We start from the raw sequence: 24,873 nt of genomic DNA, 5'->3' as shown, positions 1-24,873 counted from the left end.
AGCAATACTAGAGTGGGTTGCCATTTTCTTCTCCAGTGTCAGGAAGCATTTAACAAGAGGCTTCCTGTGTGCTGTTCTGGATCTGTCAGGAACCCTCTGGCCCTTACTGATTCCTGAATATTCAGGAATTAAGAGGAGAGGCACGCCTTTCCCGGGGCTGAGGAATCCAGGCATTTCTCATTACAGTGATAAGTACCCTCTTCCTTTTTATGAGCCAAATGGTAAAAGGTGATAGTTTGCAACTCTCTCTCTTTGATAGGGATCATCTTATGTGTTGTAAGTCTGGAATTTTAATCTTTGTCTTTGCTGAGAATAACCACCTTGTAAGACAGTATATGTGTCCACACCATGTTGATTAAAACACCTTTGCTCCATCAGAGCTTTGGTCCCCGTGTCTTTCTTTCTTTCTTTACATTCTTTCTCTCTCTTACTCTCCAGGCCACCAGGTTCTGGTCCATTAAAGGACCAACAAGCGCTATCAGCCTCTTTCTCTCTCTTACTTTCTTATCGTCAACTCCAGACCACCAGGTTCCGGTCCATTAAAGGATCAACACTCCAGGGGATCTTCTCAACCCAGGGATCAAATGTTCTCGACCCAGGGACCCGCATCTCCTGCTTGGCAGGCGGATTCTTTACCACTGAGCCACCAGGGCCCATATACCATATAGGATCTTGTATTAATTTAGACAAGGCTATGCCTTATTCAGGAGGAGGGAGGAGGAGAAACTAAAACTCTACCCAGCCACATATAACTGCTAGTCCAAATGTCAATTGCAAAAATACTGATGAAAATATGTAACTTCCATCGTTATGGAAGAGAGGAAATAAAAAAAGAAAGAAGGGAGGGAGGGAGAAAGGGAGGAAACTATCATTTATTGAGCACCTACTAAGTGATGGTCATTTTCTCATGTTGTTCTATTTAATCACCACATCTTCCCTGAGAAGGATTATTACTGTCATTTCTTATTACTAGAAAGTTGGATTTTCAGAGGAGTTTAGTCACTTTTCTGAGATCACAGGCCTAGTTAAGTGGTGAAGGTAGGGTTCAATTCCAGGTCAGAATGACCACTGAGCCCACACTCCTTCCCCTACAACACCAGACTTCCCTTGCAAATGACAATGTAGGGAGGTAAACCATTCCAATATGTAAGGTTGAAATCAGTCACTTGTCAAAAAACACAGAAGTGAAATAAGAAAAATAAGTCAGGACTCCTGTCCCAACTTCAGGAAATTTTTCTTAAAATGCATTGCAGTAACAAGGGGAAAAGAGAAGCATTAAAAGACTGAGAACTGCTCCTTCCTTGAAGCAGATACTGACCTCAGCAAAGACTTACCTGATTCATTTCACAGAATCAGAAAATGTTAGGCTCAGAAGGACTCAAGATAAGCTTTTCTAAACTCTGTTTTCATAGTTAAAAAAAAAAAAAAGAAAAAAATGGAGCCCAGTGTCACAACCAACTAGAAGTAGATCCTGGTCTGGAAGTTTCCTCTTTCCTAGTCAGATTCTCTTTATTTTCCACTGAACAAAGAGAAATTGGAAGAATGTGAGGGGGCGTCCCAGGTCAGACATACAAGCCAGCCTACCAAAGCCAGTTTTAGAAAGAGGCCAGTAGATAGCCATGTGATTACATTTGCAGGTGGTGCAAAGGATTTCCCTGCCCAGAAATGACTTCTCCATGTCTGTCTCACAGGCTCAAATACTATAGATGCATTCCTTTGGACAAAGTTACTTTGTCTTGGGAAGGAGTCCTCTGTAAAACTGCATGCTTATAAACTCCAGGCCAACTGTCAGATATTAGCATGCTAATGTGGGTCCACTGAAGATAAGCTGATTTCCAAGCGTAGAAAACTGGAGTAAAGGTGGCTTGAGACCTAGCACGTGTTTAGGTGTAGTGGGAATTTCTAAATATCCATTGGCTTGAACAGAATTGTGTCATATTGACTTTCAAGCCAAAGAGTGCTACATTTTATTGTACTTCTCGAGACCTTTAGCTAGTGCCCAAAGCAAAATCAGTTGCTCTGTGGGAGAACCAATTTCTAAAGACGATAATAATAATATGCAAGTAAATAAACTCTTCCTAAGGAATGGGAGAGTCACACACTGAAAAGGTTTAGGTATCCAAACAGCAAAACAAGCAATTGTTTGTCAGTTCAATCTCCTAGTTCAATGTAAATAAAATTTAGTTACTTACCCCCTAACAGTCTATATGCAAGGTCAGGTTTGACCTCAGAGCATTTTTAAAATACTGAAATCAGCTGAGAGCCTTCTTTTCCCCTTTCTACATTGTGCTTTTTGGAAAGAAGTCACAATACGTAGCCTATACTTAAGTAGGGGAGTTATGTTCTGCCTCCTTGGAAGTGAAATGTCTACAAAAGTTACTTGTAATTCTCTTGCACAGGATACTGATTTAATAATCTCCTTAATTTATTCAATAGCTTATCTCTATCAATATGGACTAGTGAATATGTATTACTTTAGTATAATCCAATACTATTCACAAGCTTGCATGTGTGCATGCATAGTTGCTTCAGTCATGTCTGACTCTTTGCGACCCTATGGACTGTAGCCCACCTATGGACAAAGGACAGGCTCTTCTGTCCATGGGATTCTCTAGGCGAGAATATTGGAGCGGGTTGCCATTTCCTATTCCAGGGTATCTTCCCAACTCAGGGATTGAACTCATGTCTCTTAAGTCTCCTTCATTGATGTGCAGGTTCTTTACCACTAGCACCACTTGGGAAAACTCCAGTACTATTTCATTTCTTTTCTCAAATTGCTCCCGTTTTGACCATCAGGAGCTCTTTTCATTTGCTCCTGTGTCCCTTTGGTCTACTTCCGTATTTGTGCTTTGATTGCTCACTTCCTTACTTTCTGGCACTATACAATGATCCGGGAGCTAGAAGGCAGAAGGAGGGAGAGACCAACTTTGCACAACTTCAGCAATTGGCTGCAGGCAAGCATGATTGTGGATCATGGCTTTTCTGTGGCAAAGTTCCAGAAGCTAACCTAACTTTATGGGTGGTCAGAAGCAGCTACAGTTGTAGCTTTCACACTTAGGTTCTAAGTCCTTCCAACAATACCTAATTCCCTATGTTAAGGTTTTTCTGTTTAGAGCAATTGGAGAGATTTCTGTTTGCTCTGAGGACATGCTGACTGATACAAATGATTCTTGAACACATTTTGCAATCTGACTTGAATCGTTATCTCAAACCTTTTCTCCAGTCATTTCTGCAAGAATCCTTCATGATGTAACTACTCAAGGATATTTGCTATTCTGGAATGTAATTAGTGTCATGACCTCTCATCTTTGCAAGTGCCGTTCCTTCTGTTTCAAATACCTTTGCTTTTTTTCCCAATTGTGTTTATTATCTGTTGCTGCATAACAAATTACCCCTAACCTTGTTGTTGCTATTGTTCAGTTGCTCAGTCATGTCTGACTCTTTGTGACCCTATGGACTGTAGATTGCCAGGCCTCCCAGTCCTTTACTGTCTTCTGGAGTTTTCTCAAACTCATGTCCATTGAATTGGTGATGCCATCCAACCATCTCATCTTCTGTCATCCCCTTCTCTTCCTGCCTTTAATCTTTCCCAGCATCAGAGTCTTTCCAATGAGTTGGTTCTTCGCATCAGGTGGCCAAAGTATTAAGCCTAACCTTAATGACTTGTAGTTACACTTGTTATCTAGAGTTGTTGTCTGTCAGCAATCTGGGCGTGGCCAACTGGGTTCTTTGCTTCAGGGCTCTCTCAGAGCTGCAGTGTCAGCTAGGGCTGTATTCTTCTCATGGCTCTTCTAGGGGCCGAATCACTTCCAAGTTTACTCACATGATTGTTGGCAGGATTTAGTTCCTTGTTTGCTATCTGCCAAACAAGTGCCAAAGGCTAACCACCATACTTTCCCATGTGGAACTCACTATTGGGTAGCTCACAAAATGGCAACTTGCTTCAACAGAGCCAGCAAGATTGAAGAGTCAGAGAGTATTTCTAGCAAGATGGAAATCATCTTTTACACCTAATCTTGGAGGTAGTATCCCATTACTTTTGCATATTCTATTCATTATAAGTAAATTACTATGTCCAGCTCACACTTATGAGAAGGGATTATGCCAAGGCATGAATGCACCAAGGTCGTTCCCCGGTGGCTCAGTGGTAAAGAATCTGCCTGCCAATGCAGGAGACGCAGGTTCAATCCCTGGGTGGGGAAGATGCCCCGGAGAAGGAAACAGCAACCCACTTTAGTATTCTTGCCTGGAGAACCCCATGGACAGAGGAGTCTGGTGGGCTATAGTCCATGGGGTCGCAAAAGAGTCAGATATGATTTATAGGCTAAACAACAAAAACAATGACTACCAGGAGGTGAGGGATCACTGGGAGCCTTTTTAGAAGGCTGCCTCCCACAAACATTAGTCATTCTTCTCATTCTTTCTCTTTGCAATTTGTTTGTATGTCTGTTAGCTTATGCAACATGGTATCATTCTTACTTGTGTTAGAAAAACTGTGTGTGTCTTTCCTTTACTCTCATACTATTGCCACACTCACAATACTTCTGTCATCACATATGTGTGAGATTTTCCCCACAAGCAATTCTCTGGGATACCAGCAGGGTATTATGTGTGCATGCAAAGTTGTGTCTGACTCATTGCAACCCTATGGGCTGTAGCCCACCAGGCTGCTCTGTCCTTGGGATTCTCCAGGCAAGAATACTGGAGTGGGTTGTCATTTCCTCCTCCAGGGGATCTTCCCGATGCAGGGATTGAACCTGCGTCTCTTCCCTCTTCTGCATTGGCAGGCGGGTCCCTTACCATTAGTGACACCTGGGAAGTACATTAATTCAATTCTGACAAAGTCCACCTAGAGATAGCATCAGATCCCTCCGGTTAAGGGTTCAGTTCCAAAAGCCTGTCACTCCTTCCCACTTCAGACACCAATCAAAGTCTGGGTTGTTACCCACACTTCTGAAAGGAAAGGAAGGGAAAGTTAGTCTCACATTCGTGTCTGACTGAGATCCCATGGACGGTAGCCCACCAGGTCCGCTGTCCATGGAATTCTCCAGGCAAGAGTACTGGAGTGGGTTGCCATTCCCTTCTCCAGGGGATCTTCCCGACCTAGATATCAAACCTGGGTCTCCTGCATTGCAGGTAGATTCTTACCAACTGAGCTACTAGGGAAGCCCTTGCTTCTGAACCATTGGCTATAGAACATAAGTTCCCAGAACCCGCTCCTTGGATTTGATTAGTTTACCTGAACGGCTCACAGAGTGCAGGAAAACAGCTTACTGTTTACCAGTCTATCTAAAGAGAGATGATAAAGGATACAGATGCACAGGACAAGGAAGAGATGCACAGGACAAGGTATGTGGGAAGGGGTGCAGAGCTCCCGTGCCTTCTCCAGGTACACCAATCTCTCAGCACCTATGCATCACCAACCTGGAAGCTCTCTGAACCCTGTACTTTGGGGTGGTTCTTTTGGCAGCACGGGGTCTGCATTGCTGCGCATGGGCTCTTCACTGCTGCGTTGTGGCTTTCTGTAGTTGCAGGGAGTAGCAGTTACTCTCTAGTTACAGTGTAGGGGCTTCTTATTGTGGTGGCTTCTCTTGTCGTGGAGCACTGGCTCTCGGCAGTGCATGGGCTTGAATAGTTGTGGCGCCAGAGCTTAGTTGCCATGTGGCATGTGGGATCTTATTTTCCAGACCAGGGACTGAACCCATGTCTACCAACAACACCACCCCTGCATTGGCAGGCAGATTCTTAACCACTAGACCACCAGGGAAGTTCCTGTGGGGATTTTTATAGAGACTTCATCACATAAGCATGATCACTCATCAAATCCATTTCCAGTTCTTCTCTGGATGATGGGGACTGAATAGTTTCAAGCTTCTATTCATGACTTGGTCTTTCTGGTGATCACCCACCATCTAGAAGCCCATCAAAAGTCATGTCATTAGAACAAAAGACACTTCTATCACCCAGAGAGAAGATTCCAAGAGATTTAGGAACTCTGTGTCAGGATCCAGGGTCAAAACACAAATATTAGAACAAAAGATGTTCCTAGTGCTTTTATCACTTAGGATATTTTAGGAGTTCTGTGCCTGAACCTAAGGGGACCACATATATTAGCACACACATGGCTGGCTGTCAGTAAATGCTGAATGAACACATGCACACACTTTCAGATTTCATGAGCTCCAAGTCAATACCTTTATCCAGCTCTCTGTATCGAGGTTAAAGATCATCCATTACAGGGCTGATTGTTCCTGACCATCCAAATATTGTTCTTCCTGATGACTCTCTTGGTACAGAATGAAGTTGTGAACAAGCCAAAAGAATACATAAAGACTCTTATACTGGAAATTTACGAGTTGTGCATTGACTCACCTTTATGAGTAATCTCATATTGATATTTATTTTAGCAGGGAAACTGCAGTGTGTTTTGGACGGTGGTCAACTTAAGGAAAGTTGAGCTCCCTCAGCAACCACAAGACAAATAAATAATAGCAAAATGTGGCTCCTCTCTAGAATTTTTATTTTAGTCTTTGAAATCTATTTTGCTTTTTTAAATTTTTTATTAATTTGTTAATTGAAGGATAATTGCTTTACAGAATTTTGTTCTTTTCTGTCAAACATCCATAAGAATCAGCCATAGATACTTCCTCCCAAATGTCCGTCCCATCTCCTTCCCCATTCCACCCTTCTAGATTTTTGCAGAGCCCCTGTTTGAGTTCCCTGAGTCATAGAGCAAATTCCCATTGGCTATCTATTTTACATACGGCATTGTAAGTTTCCACGTTACTTTCTCCATACATCTCACCCTCTCCCTCCTCCCTTCCCCCATGCCCATAGGTTTGTTCTCTAAATTCATCAGTACCATCATATATATCTATATATCTCTATATATATATGCACTAATATATGATACTTATATTTCCCTTACTTCACTCTGTATAATAGGCTCTAGGTTCATCCACCTCATTAGAACTGACTCTAATGTGCTCCTTTTTATGGCTGAGTAATATTCTATTCTATATATGCACCACAGCTTCTTTATCCATTCATCTGTCAGTGGACATCTGGGTTGCTTCCATCTTCTAGTTATTGTAAATAGTGCTGCAATGAACATTGGGGTACACGTGTCTTTTTCAATTTTGATTTCCTCAGGATGTATGCCTAGTAGTGGGATTGCTGAGTCATACAGTAGTTTTATGCCTAGTTTTTTAAGGAATCTCCATACCGTCTTCCATAGTGGCTGTATCAGTTCACATTTCCACCAGCAATGCAACAAGGTTCCCTTTTCTCCACACCCTCTCCAGCATTTATTGTTTGTAGACTTTTTGATGATGGCCATTCTGACTGGTATGAGGTGGTATCTCATTGTAGTTTTGATTTGCATTTCTCTAATAATGAGTGATGTTAAGGATCTATTTAGGATGCTTTCTTGGCAATCTGATATTCTGCATACTAAATTTTAAGATTCCCTAGAAATTAGAACCATTTGGGTGCATTTCCAGACTTCTTTTTTTTTTTTTTTTTACTGCTCCATTCATTTTTATTTTGTCTAGGTTTTTGTCTTCAGGTAAACTGAAGACATTCTTCTGTGATTAAAAAAAAAGACAAAGTCAATTAAAAGTACAATCTCTATAAATACCAAAATATCTAACAGAATACTCTATTGTGCATATTCTTTTACCTATGAAGATTATAATTTCATCAAAAGCTAAAATGCAAAAAAGCAAAATGGCTCTCTGAGGAGGCCTCAGACAGCTGTAAATAGCTGAGAAAAGAAGAGAAGTGAAAGCAAAGGAGAAAAGTAAAGATATACCCATTTGAATGCAGAGTTCCAAAGAATAGCAAGGAGAGATAAGAAAGCTTTCCTCAGTGATCAGTGCAAAGAAATAGAGGGAAACAATAGAATGGGAAAGACTAGAGATCTCTTCAAGAAAATGAGTGATACCAAGGGAAAATTTCATGCAAAATGGGCTCAATAAAGGGCAGAAATGGTATGAATCTAAAAGAAGCAGAAGATAGTAAGAAGAGGTGGCAAGAATACACAGAACAACTATACAAAAAAGATCTTCATGACCCAGATAATCACGATGGTATGATCACTCACCTAGAGCCAGACATCCTGGAATGTGAAGTCAAGTGGGCCTTAGGAAGCATCACTGCAAACAAAGCTAGTAGAGGTGATGGAATTCCAGTTGAGTTATTTCAGATCCTAAAAGATGATGCTGTTAAAGTGCTGCACTCAATATGCCAGCAAATTTGGAAAACTCAACAGTGACCACAGGACTGGAAAAGGTCAGTTTTCATTCCAATCCCAAAGGAAGGCAATCCCAAAGAATGCTCAAACTACCGCATAATTGCACTCATCTCATATGCTAGTTAAGTAATGCTCAAAATTTTCCAAGCCAGGCTTCAGCAATATATAAACCAGGAACTTCCAGATGTTCAAGCTGGTTTTAGAAAAGGCAGAGGAACCAGAGATCAAATTGCCAATATTCATCAAAAAAGCAAGAGAATTCCAGAAAATACATGTATTTCTGCTTTATTGACTATGTCAAAGCCTTTGACTGTGTGGATCACAATGAACTGTGGAAAATTCTGAAAGAGATGGGAATACCAGACCACTTGACCTGCCTCTTGAGAAACCTGTATGCAGTTCAGGAAGCAACAGTTAGAACTGGACATGGAACAACAGACTGGTTCCAGACAGGAAAAGGAGTACGTCAAGGTTGTATATTGTTACCCTGCTTATTTAACTTATATGCAGAGTACATCATGAGAAACACTGGGCTGGATGAAGCATAAGCTGGAATCAAGATTGCTGGGAGAAATATCAATATCCTCAGATATGCAAATGACACCACCCTTATGGCAGAAAGCGAAGAACAAAAGAGTCTCTTGATGAAAGTGAAAGAGGAGAGTGAAAAAGTTGGCTTAAAGCTCAACATTCAGAAAACTAAGATCATAGCATCTGATCCCATGACTTCGTGGCAAATATATGGGGAAACAGTGGAAACAGTGGCAGACTTTATTTTTGGAGGCTCCAAAATCACTGCAGACAGTGACTGCAGCCATGAAATTAAAAGATGCTTACTCCATGGAAGGAAAGTTATGACCAACCTAGAGAGCATATAAAAAAGCAGAGACCTTACTTTGCCAACAAAGGTCCATCTCATCAAGGCTATGGTTTTTCCAGTAGTCATGTATGGATGTGAGAGTTATGTATGGACTATGAAGAAAGCTGAGCACCGAAGAATTGATGCTTTTGAACTATAGTGTTGGAGAAGCCTCTTGAGAGTCCCTTGGACTTCAAGGAGATCCAACCAGCCCATCCTAAAAGAAATTAGTCCTGAATGTTCATTGGAAGGACTGATGCTGAAGCTGAAACTCCAATACTTTGGCCAGCTGATGGGAAGAGCTGACTCATTTGAAAAGACCCTGATGCTGGGAAAGATTGAAGGTGGGAAGAGAAGGGGACGACAGAGGATGAGATGGTTGGATGTCATCAATGACTCAATGGATGTGACTCTGAGTAAACTCCAGGAGTTGGTGATGGACAGGGAGGCCTGGCATGCTGCAGTCCATGGGGTTGCAAAGAGTTGGACACAACTGAGTGAGTGAACCGAATTGAATATATTTAGTAATTATAGTAATATTTATATGTATTATAAATAATAGCAATAACAAAGACAGATGTTACGAAACTGAATAAAGCTATTATAACAGATATGTTAAAGTCATGTCATGTTTTCTCCATTAGATTTCCTAAAAGATCCTATTAAAAGTATACTATCAAGTGGAATGTCTGTGTAGTAGAGGTTATGGGACGGAGATGTCTAAATCTGAAGTCCAGCATGGAAACTGTTTGGGTTATAAATTTGGAAAGGGGGTGGGATGAGGCTTATGGCACCAGTAGATATTAGAGATGATGTGAACTCACCATGGGTATTGACTAGTGTCTAGGTGGAGGCAAGAGGCAACCGTGATGCTGATGTGGACTGAAATATGGCTTTGTCTGTGGGACATCTTGACCAGTGTCTGAAACTCCAGTGCAGGTCGATCAAAGAACTAAACTTCTCAGTGAAAATGACACAGTAATATTTCAGTGTGTAGAGTGGGTGGTCTGCACCTATAGAGGGAGAAATGTCATGTGGTGGCAACCAGAGCTGGGAAACATTTCAAACTTTAGCAGAAGCAAGAGAATATTCTTATCCTTGCTCCTACCTCTATGTTTCCCCTCCCCCTTTTTTATTTTGCTGCACTGGATCTTAGTTGCACTATATGGGATCTTTTTTGCATCATGTGGGATCTTTAGTTGTGGCATGCGGGATCTAATTCCCCGACCAGGGATCAAATCCGGGCCTCTTGCATTGAGAGCATGAAGTCTTAACCACTGGACCACCAGGGAGTCCCTAGATGTCCCCTTTCTAATACCCCTTCATGAGAAGAGCCCTGGAGAAGGAAATGGCAACCCACTCCAGCATTCTTGCCTGGAGAAGCCCACGAACAGAGGAGCCTGGCAGGCTGCAGTCCATGGGGTTGCAAGAGTCAGACACAATTTAGTGACTAAACCACCACCCACGATGAGAAGAGCCATTAATAACCTCACTGATAAAGGTCAGGACCTCTGTGAGCCATTATTTCACTGGTGTGTAGAGTTATTCTGCCTTAAAACTCAGGACTTAATCATGGTACTGTGCACTTTCTGTCTCAGACTCTGGCGGGGCCTGATCCCTCGAGGCAGAGTAGCCATCCATCACTTCCACACTATATACGTGGTTACATAAGTGGACTTGTGGCTCCCTTTGAATCTTCTCTTTCTGGATAATATTTAGGCCTCTAGCCTTAACCCTGTGCCCAAAGTAGCTTCCACAGGGAGCCCTGCATTAGGGGTTACTGGTTGATATCAGTAAAGTGTGGGCAGAGGCAGAGATCATTATGATACTGTCTATACTTGTGACACTGTCTATACTTCCTTTATTCTCCTTTTCTAGAATGATGGCTTTGTGTTTTTTTTTTTTATAAAAATATAACTAAAGAACATTTATTTGTTTTTCACCAAGACTTTATCTTGAGGACGTAACTAAACTGTGCCTCCACTCCCCATCCCAATTTGAAGGATTAGTACAGTGGATGTTATAAAGCAGGTATGAACAGTTTGAGGGACTGGAACCAACGTTAACTGACAAAAACCAACTTCCATCTAAATCATCATAAAAACGTTTAAGTAAAAAAAGGGGGGGGGGCAAAGGGGTTTTCAGATTGGACAAGATCATCACATTTTATCTAATACATTCAATTCTGGCTAGGGTATACCAAAATGGAAACAGGATAACTATAATACAAAACTTCCACTACAGCACACTGCACATATCTGTGTTCCAAGCCCACCCCCGTTCCCCTAATGCTTCCAAACTCAACTATTTCCCAGCCTGTTGGGCCTGTCGATGAAGGAGCACGTAGATCTTCTCTTTAATCCAATCTTTGTTATAAGGCTGGTATGTCTGGGTATCAGCTCGGTAAACAAGGCAGCTGAGGTCTGCCAGGTCATCAATAAAATCAAACAACTGACTGATATCATATGTGATAGAGGGGCTGTTGGGATTCATTCTCTTCAGATGTTCTTCATACATTTTACAAACACCTTCCATACACTCATTCACAGATTCATAGTCAGCGTAAGTTCTGCCTTCTGGCCTCTTAGTAGGCTGTACCAGCAAGATGGTGTGAGACATCACGCCAAAGTCTCCCGCTGCAGCCGAAGCCGACTCCGCCGCCGCACACGAGCTTCCTTTTCTAGAATGATGGCTTTGAAGGAACCAATATAATCTGCATTTCTCTGGCTCTGTTGAAGCAGAGTCCTATTCCTTAAAAAAAAAAAAAAAGGAAACATCCCTTTAGATTAAACCAGAAGCAGACAACTAAAATGTATAAACAACTAGCAAGTGTGGTCATCATCCTTTTGGCATTGTTTTTCCCACTGCTCTCAGTCTAATTCCCCTCCAGTGAGTGCTGTCATATCTTCCATTAGGTGTTGTGGCCACTTCTGCTTGTTCCTTCCTTTTCCTACCAAGCATTATGACTGTTTACTCTAAGGCATCAATACATCTACCAGGCACCACTGTCTGTACTGAGCACTGCTTCTATCTCCTCTGGGAACTGCGACACCCACAGGAAACCAGTGACATTGACAGACTCTGCTGCTGCCCCCTGGTAATATCCTCTGTGGCATCTATCAGCTAACAGTGTTACTGCTCTAGATGACAGTTGTCTATTAGAGACGGCTGCTTTTTTCTCCAGCCGCCACAAAACTCTGCAGGCACGGCCCTCTCTGCCTACTATTATTGCAGTTGCCTGACACCGGCACTGATGGGCTGAAATCCCTGAAGTACCAATGCTAAGGAATGTGCTGGATAGGCATGCTGGGTTTAGCAGTACAAACATCAAGATGCCCTGTTAAATTTAAATTTCTGGTAAATAATAAATAACACTTTAGTCCCATATATTGGTGTGATGTAATATTTAGGACCTATTTATACTAAAACAAACAAACAAACAAAAAAAAAAACTGTTGTTTACCTGAAATTCAAATTTAACCAGGAATCCCTGTTTATCTGATAACCCTAGTGTGGGACAAGTGGAGAATTAGTGCTTCTTTCTCCAATTGCAATTGACTCCATTTGAAATGGACCAAAGCAGTATTTACCATAACCTAAAATATTGACTTTTTAGTGCAGACAGCTTTCGCAGTTTTTATGAACATCCTTTTATAAATCTATGACAAGGATTTGATTCCATGGGAATTGGTTCATGGATAAAAATCAAGTTAAAATCACGTCACTCCAACCTACTCCCCATCCCCTGACTAAGGCTTTATTAGGCAAACATTCATAATGGTCTGGCTTCCTTTCCCTTCAGATAAGTTCTCTCCATTGAGGACAAAAAGAGAGATGGAGGAGGAGGTTATCACAACCAGATAGTAAAACATATTATAAATTCCCTGTAATTAAAACAATGCAATACTAGTACATGAAAAGACTAATTAAGATTTTAAATCTTTTAAATCTTAAACTAGGAACATCAGTATGAACTCTAATTATTATTTCCTTTTTAATTTCCCTAACTCTGTATAGTCCAATAGCTATGGATACATCTAGTGACAAGATTGGACCCTGTATACCATTCCTCAGTAAAAGGATCTAGAATTCCTTGGAAGAATGGCCAGTTCCAAATCTGGAGCAAAAAATAGAGAAGATAAGCCAGGGACCAGAATGCAAGGAAGCTATCAACATCTTGTCTAAAGGACTGTATACTGTGTTTATCACTGGCCAAAAGTGGGAATATATAAACATCAAAAGTAATAATAAACTCAATTGATCAAATATTTAAAACCCACGAATTCATAATTATACTGAAAAAGTAAAATTCCACACCCTGGACACAATTGTAAGTATCTAGTTACCAACTCCTTTAAAGGAAGGAATTTGGTATTTCTCATGTCTTTCCTGTATGAACAGTATTTCAGGGTAAACAAATAGCCTTTTTACACTTTTTACAAAAGTGATGCTACTAAGTGATAATTAAGCTACTAATTTCTGATAACTAGAAAATCAATATTTTATAATCCCTAATAAAATAGATTCAGGCTACCATCATAATGGATAAAAGCATTAGATGAAATATTGATGGGAGTCTCGATGATCAGTCTTAAAGCAGATATTGTGGACCTCCTGATGTGATGCAGCATGAAGCACACAGCACAACCTAGGAAGTATTCCTACCCAAACAGGTGGGTGTGAGACAAATTAAGCCTCTAAAGCCAAACTACTCATACAGGAAATGTGGCAAGAAAAGGGATCAAGGTAAATGGAAGAAAACAGATAAATCCAAAATGAAGGGATAGTCTATGCAACAGCTAACCCAGAGTGATGGTCCTTATGCACTAATGTAGCTAAACCTTGTTGTCATTCAGCCACTCAGTCCTGACTCTCTGAGACCCCATGGACTGCAGCATGCCAGGACTCCTATCCTTCACCATCTCCCGGAGCCTGCTCAAACTCATGTCCATCGAGTCAGTGACGCCATCCAACCATCTCATCCTCTTTCATCCCCTTCTCCTGCCTTTAATCTTTCCCAGCATCAGGGTCTTTTCTAACGAGTCAGCCCTTCGCATGAGGTGGCCAAAGTAGTGGAGTTTCAGCATCAGTCCTTCCAATGAATATTCAGGGTTAATTTTCTTTAGGATTGACTGGTTTGATCTCCTTGAAGTCCAAGGGACTCTCAAGAGTCTTCTCCAACACCACGGTTCAAAAGCATCAATTTTTTGACGTTTGGCCTTCTTTATGGTCCAGTTCTCACATCCATACATGACTACTGGAAAAACCATAGCTGTGACTAGATGAACCTTTGTTGGCAAAGTAATGTCTCTGTTTTTCAATATGTTGTCTAGGTTGGTCATAGCTTTTCTTCCAAGGAGCAAGCATCTTTTAATTTCATGGCTGCAGTCACCATCTGCAGTGATTTTGGAGCCCCCACAAAAAAAGTCTCTCACTGTTTCCATTGTTTCCCCATTAGTTGCCATAAAGTGATGGGACCTGATGCCAAGATCTTAGTTTTTTGAATGTTGAGTTTTAAGCCAGCTTTTTCACTCTCCTCTTTCACTTTCATTAAGAGGCTCTTTAGTTCCTCTTAGTCCCTAGTTATTCGAATACTAATCTAAGTGTTTCTCTGAAGGTATTTTGTAAATGAAATTAAAGTCCTGATCAATTGCCTTTAGGTAAGGGGTTACAAAGAGTCAGACAGGATTTAGGGACTGAACAACAAAAACAAGGGAGATTATCCTAGATGATCTGGGTAGGTCTGATTCAACAAGCTCAAAGAAGTTAAGAGCAAAACTGAAGCTTCCTGGAAGAAGAAATTCTACCAAAATGTAGTAGTTTCAACTCATACCCAAGAGTTCCAACCTTCCTTCCTGACAGCTTGCTCTATGGATTTCCAGCTTGCCATAATAGCCCCGACAACTGAGTCAATTTCTTGCAATAAATCTCTTAGAATATATTTCCTACTTGTTCTGTTTCTCTGGTTGAACACTAACAGACCCAGTTTTTGTAACAAGTTGATAGCATGAAAAAAGCAGAATGGACAGACTGTTCTAAATTTTAAAACTTAACAATCAAATGCAAGGAGAGGCTATAAACAGTTATGCTGAGATCAGTGACCATAGAACACAGTGATGAAGGATTGTTTGGATTCTAATTCAAAACAAATTAGTACAAATTTATTATCTGTAAAAAGACATGTTTCACTTAATCTGGAAATATAATAATGAACCAGCTGCTTCTAGTCTTTGTTTTCTATGTAGCAGAGTAATAAACTGACCTGAGTTTTGCTCTCTCAGGATAGATTTTGCCATTTCCCATTAGTCTGTCTGTTGGACAAGGATCCAAAAAACCAGGGTGAATAGCTTCCAGGATTGGAGCAAGTATTCTTATGTTGTTCTTGAATTTTCTCACTTCATTTCCCCTGGCCCTGTCTTTATGCATCGGATTGATTTTTCCTTGCATTATACATGATGGTTTGAGGCTCATGTTTGCATAAGGAGAAACATGACTTCCATCTGTATGATTAATAGGCACAGCTGGTTTAGGAAAAAACAGACTTCCAGAGGGAAGAGCTTAAAGAAGTAAAGATGGTTGATATGGTTTAGTCGCTAAATTGTATCCGACTCTTGCGACCCCACAGACTGTAGCCTGCCAGGCTCCTCTGTCAATGGGATTTTCCAGGCAAGAATACTGGAGTGGGTTGCCATTTCCTTCTCCAGGGGATCTTCCTGACCCGGGGATTGAACCCAGGTCTCCTGCACTGCAGGCATCAAGATGATTGATAGTAGTAAAACATTAATAGTGGTAAAATATTGTGAAAAGATCTGATAGTTGGGGAAGAAAATGTTAACTTGTCTCCTAGCCAAAAAATGTTGTCAGGGAGGTGAATTCCTCTGGTTTCAGTAAGGTAGAAAGCCATTCAAAGAAAAAGCAGATAATGGCAGAGGAGACATTGGCAGGAAAATTGGAATTCCTGGGGTCAAATTGAGATCGCTGAGGCCGAAAATAATTCTTGCCTGTGGTGAGGGATGAGTTACAACAAAGGAAGGTGGGCGGTGAAGAGTTCTGTTAAGATTAGTGATCACAGTACATTGTAATGAAGAATTGCGGAGGAGGGTGTTAGAAGGTGGCTTGGATTAACATAATAACCCTGGGGGTAAGTAGCATATCAGCAGTGGCCACAGGACTGGAAAAGGTCAGGTTTTTTATTTGTTTTTTTTAAAAGGTCAGTTTTCATTCCAATCCCAAAGAAAGGCAATGCCAAAGAATACTCAAACTACTGCACAACTGCACTCATCTCACACGCTACTAAAGTAATGCTCAAAATTCTCCAAGCCAGGCTTCAGCAATATGTGAACCATGAACTTCCAGATGTTCAAGACTGGTTTTAGAAAAGGCAGAGGAACCAGAGATCAAATTGCCAACATCTGCTGGATCATCAAAAAAGCAAGAGAATTCCAGAAAAACATCTATTTCTGCTTTAGTGACTATGCCAAAGACTTTGACAGTGTGGATCACAATAAACTGTGGAAAATTCTGAAAGAGATGGAAATACCAGACCACCTGACCTTCCTCTTGAGAAACCTGTATGCAGGTCAGGAAGCAACAGTTAGAATTGGACATGGAACAACAGACTGGTTCCAAATAGGAAAAGGAGTACGTCAAGGCTGTCACCCTGCTTATGTAACTTATATGCAGAGTACATCACGAGAAACGTTTGGCTGGATGAAGCACAAGCTGGAATCAAGATTGCCAGGAGAAATATCAATAACCTCAGATATGCAGATGACACCACCCTTATGGCAGAAAGTGAAGAAGAACTAAAGAGCCTCTTGATGAAAGTGAAAGAGGAGAGTGAAAAAGTTGGCTTAAAGCTCAACATTCAGAAAACTAAGATCATGGCATCTGGTCCCATCACTTCATGGCAAATAGATGAGGAAACAGTGGAAACAGTGGCTGACTTTATTTTTGGGGGCTCCAAAATCACTGCAGATGGTGACTGCAGCCTTGAAATTAAAAGACACTTGCTCCTTGGAAGGAAAGTTGTGACCAACCTTGACAGCATATTAAAAAGCAGAGACATTACTTTGCCAACAAAGGTCTGTCTAGTCAAGGCTATGGTTTTTCCAGTGGTCGTGTATGGATGTGAGAGTTAAGAAAGCTGAGAGCCGAAAAATTGATGCTTTAGAATTGTGGTGTTGGAGAAGACTCTTGAGAGTCCCTTGGACTGCAAGGAGATCTAACCAGTCCATCCTAAAGGAGATCACTCCTGGGTGTTCATTGGTAGAACTGATTTTGAAGCTGAAACTCCAATATTTTGGCCACCTGATGCGAAGAGCTGACTCATTGGAAAAGACCCTGATGCTGGGAAAGATTGAGGGCAGGAGGAAAAGGGGATGACAGAGGATGAGATGGTTGGATGGCATCACTGACTAAATGGAAATGGGTTTGGGCAGACTCTGGGAGTTGCTGATGGACAGGGAGTCCTGGCGTGCTGCAGTTCATGGGTTTGCAAAGAGTCAGATACGACTGAGCGACTGAACTAAACTGAACTGAGGTAGTATAGAGAGCTATCTCTCCCCCAAGACCCAGATAGATCTTTAGGGAAATGGGGTGGTAAAATCACTCATTTAAAAGAGTTGCCAAACACTAGGGTCCATTTTCTTGACCTGCTCTGGCTTAATATTGAGCACCAGCACCTCATTAGAAAAGCTATGACAAACCTAGACAGCATATTAAAAAGCAGAAACATTACTTTGCTGACAAAAGTCCACATAGTCAAAGCTATGGTTTTTCCAGTAGTCTTGTATGGATGTGAGAGTTGGGACTATAAAGAAAGCTGAGTGCCGATGAATTGATGCTTTTGAACTGTGGTGTTGGAGAAGACTCTTGAGAGTCCCTTGGACTGCAAAGAGGTCAAACCAGTCAATCCTAAAGGAGATCAGTCCTGAATATTCATTTAAAGGATTGATGCTGAAGCTGAAATACTTTGGCCACCTGATGCAAAGAACTGACTCATTAGAAATGACCCCGATGCTGGGAAAGATTGAAGACAGGAGAAGAGGATGAAAGAGGATAAGACGGTTGGATGGCATCACTGACTTGATGGACATGAGTTTGAGTAAGCTCCAGGAGTTGGTGATGGACAGGGAAGCCTGGCATGGTGCAGTCCACGGGGTCACAAAGAGTCGGCCACGACTGAGCAACTGAACTGAACCTTTGTGGTATAGACATAAAAGCTAATATTTTAAGTTGCTTGCTCTGACAGCATGATACAGAATAGACTGAATAAACATGTTTCAGGATAGATTGATCGGCTAAGGTATGCTAATGTATCTGTGGCCACTGATCTAATATGGAACTTTGAGATGATAGGAATAAACAAGAAAGGGTTATACCCAATATTAAAGTACAGTAGCTAAAACATGAGGTTCTGAATTCAGACAGTGGGTTTGAATCCTTGCTCTGCCATGTATGCACTATGTGAACTTGGGCAAGTTATTGCACCTCTCTAGGATTGTTTTCTTGTCTGTAAAACTGAGATGATATTAGTATCTTTAACATCTGTTTTTTAGGACCATTGTGAGACTTATAGGAGATAATACATACACAGCACTAAGAACTCCAAAAAAAAAAAAAAAGGATTAAAAAAATGAGAAGAAATTTTAACAAAGGTACAGGATACCATAATGCTTTAAGAGACAGAAAGATCTCTCTTCGTATGATTGAGTCTGAGCAACCAGAAGAAATATTGAAGCCATTTTGATATAGAAATTGTTGTGTTCAGATACCATTACTGTAATATTCATTCCTATAGGAGAGAGCCTATGTAATTAGGGAAGTATAGGATTGCTACACCAATGAAAGTTAACATTAATCAACGTTGACTTGGGAATCATCTGTATACAGGTAATAATTGCAGCTATGAGTGCATGAGCTCTCCGAGTGTTTAAAAATAAAAGCAGAGGACTGAGGCCAGAGCATGAGAAGCAGCAGCCTGAGACAGGGAGTCAGTCAAATATAAAAACCTCAAAGTTCAGTGTCCTGGAAAATGATGATGCTTTCATCTTAACTGTAGATGACGTTCCTCTGTGTTCTACCTTGATCTAATTAAAAGCAGTAATACATTGTGAGGGAAAGCACTAGTGGCCAGAAAATTTCTGGATTCTAACCCCGTTTAGTTAACTTGCTCTTTAGTCCTTAGGTGAATCATTTCCCACCTTTGGATCTCAGGTTCCTCACCTATAAAAGAAGAATGTTGGACAATATGACTTATTAGTTCTTTCTACTCTATGATTTTATGAATTATATACAGGAAGTTAAAAGTGTTTACAACCCATAGCAACTGACAGCCTTCCTCATATATTCCCACAGCCCTATCACAGATGTTTAGTGACCTTATGAAAAGCAGGAGACACTGGACAAACTTTCCTAGAAAAAATATTTCAAAATTCTCTCAAATTTTCCTGGTCTTCACTAAAGGACTGTGTTTACTACAATTTTATCGAAGCCTCTGTTTTAACTGGAAAATACATACATTAAACTATGGCAATCTGAATACACATTACAAATTGCAAGATTCATTACAAGAGGATACTACTTCTTATAAAAGGATTAACTTAGAGATTTCTTCTCCCATAACTTTTTAAAATTTTTTCTTAAAACTGTCATTGATTTACAAATTTGTATTAGTTTCAGGTATACAGCAAAGTGATTCAGTTATATATAGATTCTTTTCAATTGTAGGCTATTAAAAGATATTGAATATAGTTGACCTTGCTTACCTATTTTATGTAGTATCTGTCAATCCCAAACTCCTAATTTATCCCTCCCTCCATAACTGTTTATATTTATGGCTTCCTACAAACATTTTTCCTCCACTTTTTCTGTATATTAAAGAAAAATAAAGGCTTCCTTATCTTGCTACAAAACAATTCCATAAGTCCTATTCCAAAGAGAACTTCTAATCTCTTTTATTATGGTTTTTAAGATAATCCTTACTACTATCCTACTGGTTTACATTCTAGCTAATTTATCATGCTTGTGCAAAGTTAAGAAAAGAGCTGTACTGATGAGAGAGAATTATCTAGAGATGTCTGTAGTAACATCAATTTAATGTTGATTTTAAAATATTTAAGCCTTGTAATCTTGCCTAAAGTCCAGTCCTTATTATATTCTCCATGAACTATATAAGAGTATTGGCCCTATTTCATAAAATTGAAGGCAATTTGTAGAGTGATTTTCCTGACTTCCAGGCTCAGATCAGGTTGAAACATAAAGTCTCTTAGAATTTAAACAGATATGTTTTCCTCCCAACATCGGTAAGGTATAACTGGCATCATTAAAGTATAATAAACTGCACGTGATAGAAGTGTACAATTTGAGAGATTTTGACACATGTATACACCTATGAAATATGTGTTAGTTGCTCAGGGTATGACTCTTTGTGACCCCATAGACGGTAGCCCACCAGGCTCCTCTGTCCATGGGATTCTCCAGGCAAGAGTACTGGAGCAGGTTGCCATTCCCTTCTCCAGGGGATCTTCCTGACCCAAGGATCGAACCTGGGTCTCTTGCAATGCAGGTGAATTCTTTACTGTCTGAGCCACCAGTGAGGCCATACACCCATGAAATCATTACTAGAGTCAAGAAAATGAACCTATCTATCACCCCCAAAAGTTTTCTCCTGCCTCTAAGTAATTCCACCCTCCCACTCATTTCTACCCTGGCCCCTTTTCATCCCTCACTTCAAGTAAACACTGCTTTCTGTATCACTATAGTTTGGATTCTCTAGAATTTTATATCAGTGAAATCACTGTGTGAATTGTCTTTTAGTCTGATTTCTTTCACTTAAAATAATTATTTTGAGATTTACCCATGTTTTTAAGATTCATCCATGTTTTCCAATTTGGGCCTGTTGCAAACAATGATGCAATGAATATTCATGTATAAGTCTTTATGGGTAAATACCTAGGAGTAGAATGGCTGGATCATATGGTAGATGTGCATAACTTTAAAAAATGGCCAATTTTTTTCCCAAAAATAGTTGTATCATTTTGCATTCCCAACATGCATCCTATGAGAATTCCTGTCATTCCACATCCTTGCCCACTCTATATGATCAGTCTTTTTAATTTTAGCCACTCTTTTGACTAGGATGTGCAGTGATATCTCATTGTACTTTTAACTTGCATTTCCTTGATGGTAATGGTGTTGAGCATATTTTTGTGTTCTTATTTTGTTATCCATGTATTTTCTTAGATGTGGTGCCTATTTAAATTTCTTGTCCATTTAAAAAAATTGGCTGTCTTATTGAACTTTAACAGTTCTTTATATATTACAGTTAGAAGTGCATTGTGAAATATATGTTTTGCAAATACTTGCTCCCAGTCTATGGCTTGCCTTTTCATTTTAAGTGTGTTTTGAAAAGCAGAAGTTTTAATTTTAAGGAAGTGAAACCTAGTAAATATAATTTTTCTCTTTTATGGATTGTGCTTTTTGTGCTATTTTCTTAATCTTTGCCAAATTCAAGATCACTAAAAATTTTCTCCTATGTTCTCTTCTATAACATTTATAATTTTAGCACTTAAATTTAGATTTATGATCCATTTTTGGTTACCTTTTGAATATGGAATGAGGACAGGATCAAGATTCTTTTCATTTTTTATTTTTATCATATGCTATCCAATTGTTTCAGCATAATTTGTTAAAAGGATTATCCTTCCCCCATTGAATTGCATTGGCATATTTGTTGAAATCAATTTACCATATTTGTGTAGGTCTATTTCTGCATTCTATCCAGTTAACTCAATTTTGTCTGTCTACACTGATACCACACTGTGTTATTACTGTATCTCATAAAGTCCTGAAGTCAGGTAGTATAAGTCCCTCAACTTTGTTGTTTTAATCAGTTTTGGCTACTCTAGGTAGCATTTTCATAGAAATTTTAGAACCAGCTTGGTAATTTCCACAAAATGAATCTCCTTTGATTTTTATTAGACTTGCCCTGTCTATAGATCAATTCAGAGAAAAAAATGATATTTTAAAAATGTTGAATCTTCTGAACCATGAACATGACATATCCCTGTATTTAGATGTTTAATTTCTCTCACAGTATTTCATAGTTTCCAGTTTATATGTCTTTCACATTTTGGTCAAGTGTATCCCTAAGTTTATGTACGTGTGTGTGTGTGTGTTTTGGCGTTTTTTTGCTGCTAAAGGGTACTTTAAAACTTCAAAGTCTAATTTTTCATTATTACTATAGAAAAATAAACTGATTTTTATATATTGACTTGGTATCCTATGAAACTCACTTCTCGTTCGAGTAGCTTTTTTGGTAATATTCCATGGTATTTTTGCCTGAAAATACAGTGTTAAACTTTTTTCCTTCCAATGTGAATACCTTTTTAAAAGTTTCTTTGTCTAGTTTTATTGCAGTGACTAGAATCTCCTACTCTACATTTAATTGAAGGCAATTTTTCAAAGATATAGACCTAACTCCTGGCCCAGATTAGGCTCAACTATAGGACCTTGTTTAATTAGATATTTAAAAATCACAATGTATGGTTCATTTTTAGGCTCTTTGCTTTTCTCACATTCAAATATCCATCAAATGTCCAAATGTTGAACAATTATTGAATGCCAGGCTTTGTGCTGATTGTCAAGGAGATAATCCTCAGTACACTCTCCATAAGGTATAAAAAAGGAGCACACATTGTAAATCAACTATATTTCAATAAAAAAAATTTTTAAGAGTACACAGGCCATGGACCTGGCCCTAATGGCCTCTCACCATCTTATTTAGGCAGTTGTTAAACAAGCAGCTCAGGGTTTGGTCAGCTTGGGTTTGAATCTGCCTCTGCTGCTTACTAATTGATTGACTTTGGAAAGCTTGACTTTCTTAAGCCTGTTTCTTCAACTAAAATGAGATATTAATAATACTTACACACCTCATAGGATTGCTGTAAGGATTAAATGAATTAATACCTTTAAAGAACTTAGAACAGGACTTGTGCTCATGTGCTCAGTTGTATCTGACTCTTTGCTGTGGCCCTGTGGAATGTAGCCCACCAGGCTCCTCTGTTCATGGAATTTTCCAGGCAAGATTACTGGAGTGGGTTGCCATTTCCTACTCCAGGGGATCTTCCCAACTCAGGGATCAAACCTGTGTCTCTTGCATCTCCTGCACTGGCAAGCAGATTCTTTACCACTAGCACCACATGACTTGGAACATAGTAAATGGTCAACAAATATTACCTATTGTTAGAGGGCAAGATTGGGCTTCCCAGATGGCGCTAGTGGTAAAAAACCCATCTGTCAATGCAGATAGACTTAACAGACACGGGTTCAATCCTCGAGTTGGAAGATACCCTGGAGGAGGGCATGGCAACCCACTCCAGCATTCTTGCCTGGCAACAAGCTTAAGTAGTTTAGCTGCTAAGCATAAAGATGAGAGTGTGAGTCATACCGGGGTCTAAACCCTTGCTCTGTTATTCATGGGCTGTGTAACTTGAAGCACACTATTTAAACAAAAGTAATGCCTAAAAAGTGTCTAGTATAGTACTTGGCACACAACAGGTGCTTAATAGACAGCAATTATCCATTATGAACGTTCTGAAAAGCCATGATCTCGCCAACATGTGTTCAAAATAATAATAGTCATTTACTAGGGCTTACTGGTTTGGACCCTGTGCTGGTATATTTCCTGTATTTCTCTTTAATGCTTCTTATTCTAGCTGCTGCTTCTGCTAAGTCACTTCAGTCGTGTCCGACTCTGTGCGACCCCACAGACGTCAGCCCACCAGGCTCCCCCGTCCCTGGGATTCTCCAGGCAAGAACACTGGAGTGGGTTGCCATTTCCTTCTTCCAAAGTAGGAAAGTGAAAAGTGAAAGTGAAAGTGAAGTCGCGTCCGACTCTTAGCGACCCCATGGACCGCAGCCTACCAGGATCCTCCGTCCATGGGATTTTCCCGGCAAGAGTACTGGAGTGGGGTGCCATTGCCTTCTCCGCTTATTCTAGCTAGGAGAGCATAATGGGCCCCCTTCGTGTAAAAGAAATGAGATGGGCTTCCCTGGTGGCTCAGATGGTAAAGAATTCACCTGCAGTACGGGAGACCTGGGTTCCATCCCTGGGTTGGCAAGATCCCCTGGAGAAGGGAATGGCTACCCACTCCAGTATTCTTGCCTGGAGAATTCCGTGGACAGAGGAGCCTGGCGGGCTGCAGTCCATTGGGGTCGCAAAGAGTCAGACACGACAGAGCGACTTGCGCTTTCACTTGTGCAGCTATGACCAGCAGGAGGCTGGAGGCCTTCTAAGCAGTGACTGAATTCAAGTGCTGACCAAATCAGGGATCGCAGTACCTCTCACCAGGCGGGCTCTCGCCGGGGGAATGGGGCCAGCAGAGGCGGCAGTCGGCCCGGCCGCACCCACTGCCGCCCCACGGAGCCTTAGACTTGAAGAACCTGCCAGGCGAGGCCTCTGCTGCCGCCTGTAGCGCACGGCCCCCTCTGGCCTTCGCCGCCACCCTTCCCTCTCGGATGGCCCCCGAGGCCGAGGCCTCGCAGGTCCTCAGAAGAAGCGCAGCCAGCTCGTCGAAGGTCTGGAGAAGAAGGTTGGGCACCGTCTCCAAGCAACGCTCTGGAGGCGGGACTTAGTGCGTCACTGAAGTGCGACCCGGTCGTGGTCGGTTCCGCCGCCGCCGTCGCCGCCTGCGGGTCTGTGAGGCTGACTGAGGCGGCGCCGCGGCTCCCAGAAGCGCGATGCCTTGAACCTGGG

The 24,873-nt window shown here is 40.8% G+C and overlaps 1 protein-coding gene and 1 pseudogene across 1 annotated transcript in view; one reads left to right on the top strand and one right to left on the bottom strand.

Annotated features, from left to right (window-relative positions):
- Window positions 1-11,000: 11,000 nt before the first annotated feature.
- On the bottom strand, window positions 11,001-11,830 carry LOC110148878 (enhancer of rudimentary homolog pseudogene; annotated as a pseudogene).
- Window positions 11,831-24,765: 12,935 nt separating this feature from the next.
- The window catches only part of RNF141 (ring finger protein 141), a 36,174-nt gene continuing 36,066 nt past the window's right edge, over window positions 24,766-24,873 (top strand). The window contains exon 1 of the mRNA XM_020911112.2: window positions 24,766-24,873. The gene's annotated coding sequence lies outside the window, so the exon portion shown is untranslated.

This window comes from Odocoileus virginianus, chromosome 10 (genome assembly GCF_023699985.2).
Source record: "Odocoileus virginianus isolate 20LAN1187 ecotype Illinois chromosome 10, Ovbor_1.2, whole genome shotgun sequence".
NCBI lineage: Eukaryota > Metazoa > Chordata > Mammalia > Artiodactyla > Cervidae > Odocoileus > Odocoileus virginianus.
This window is presented reverse-complemented; position numbering and strand designations above follow the sequence as displayed.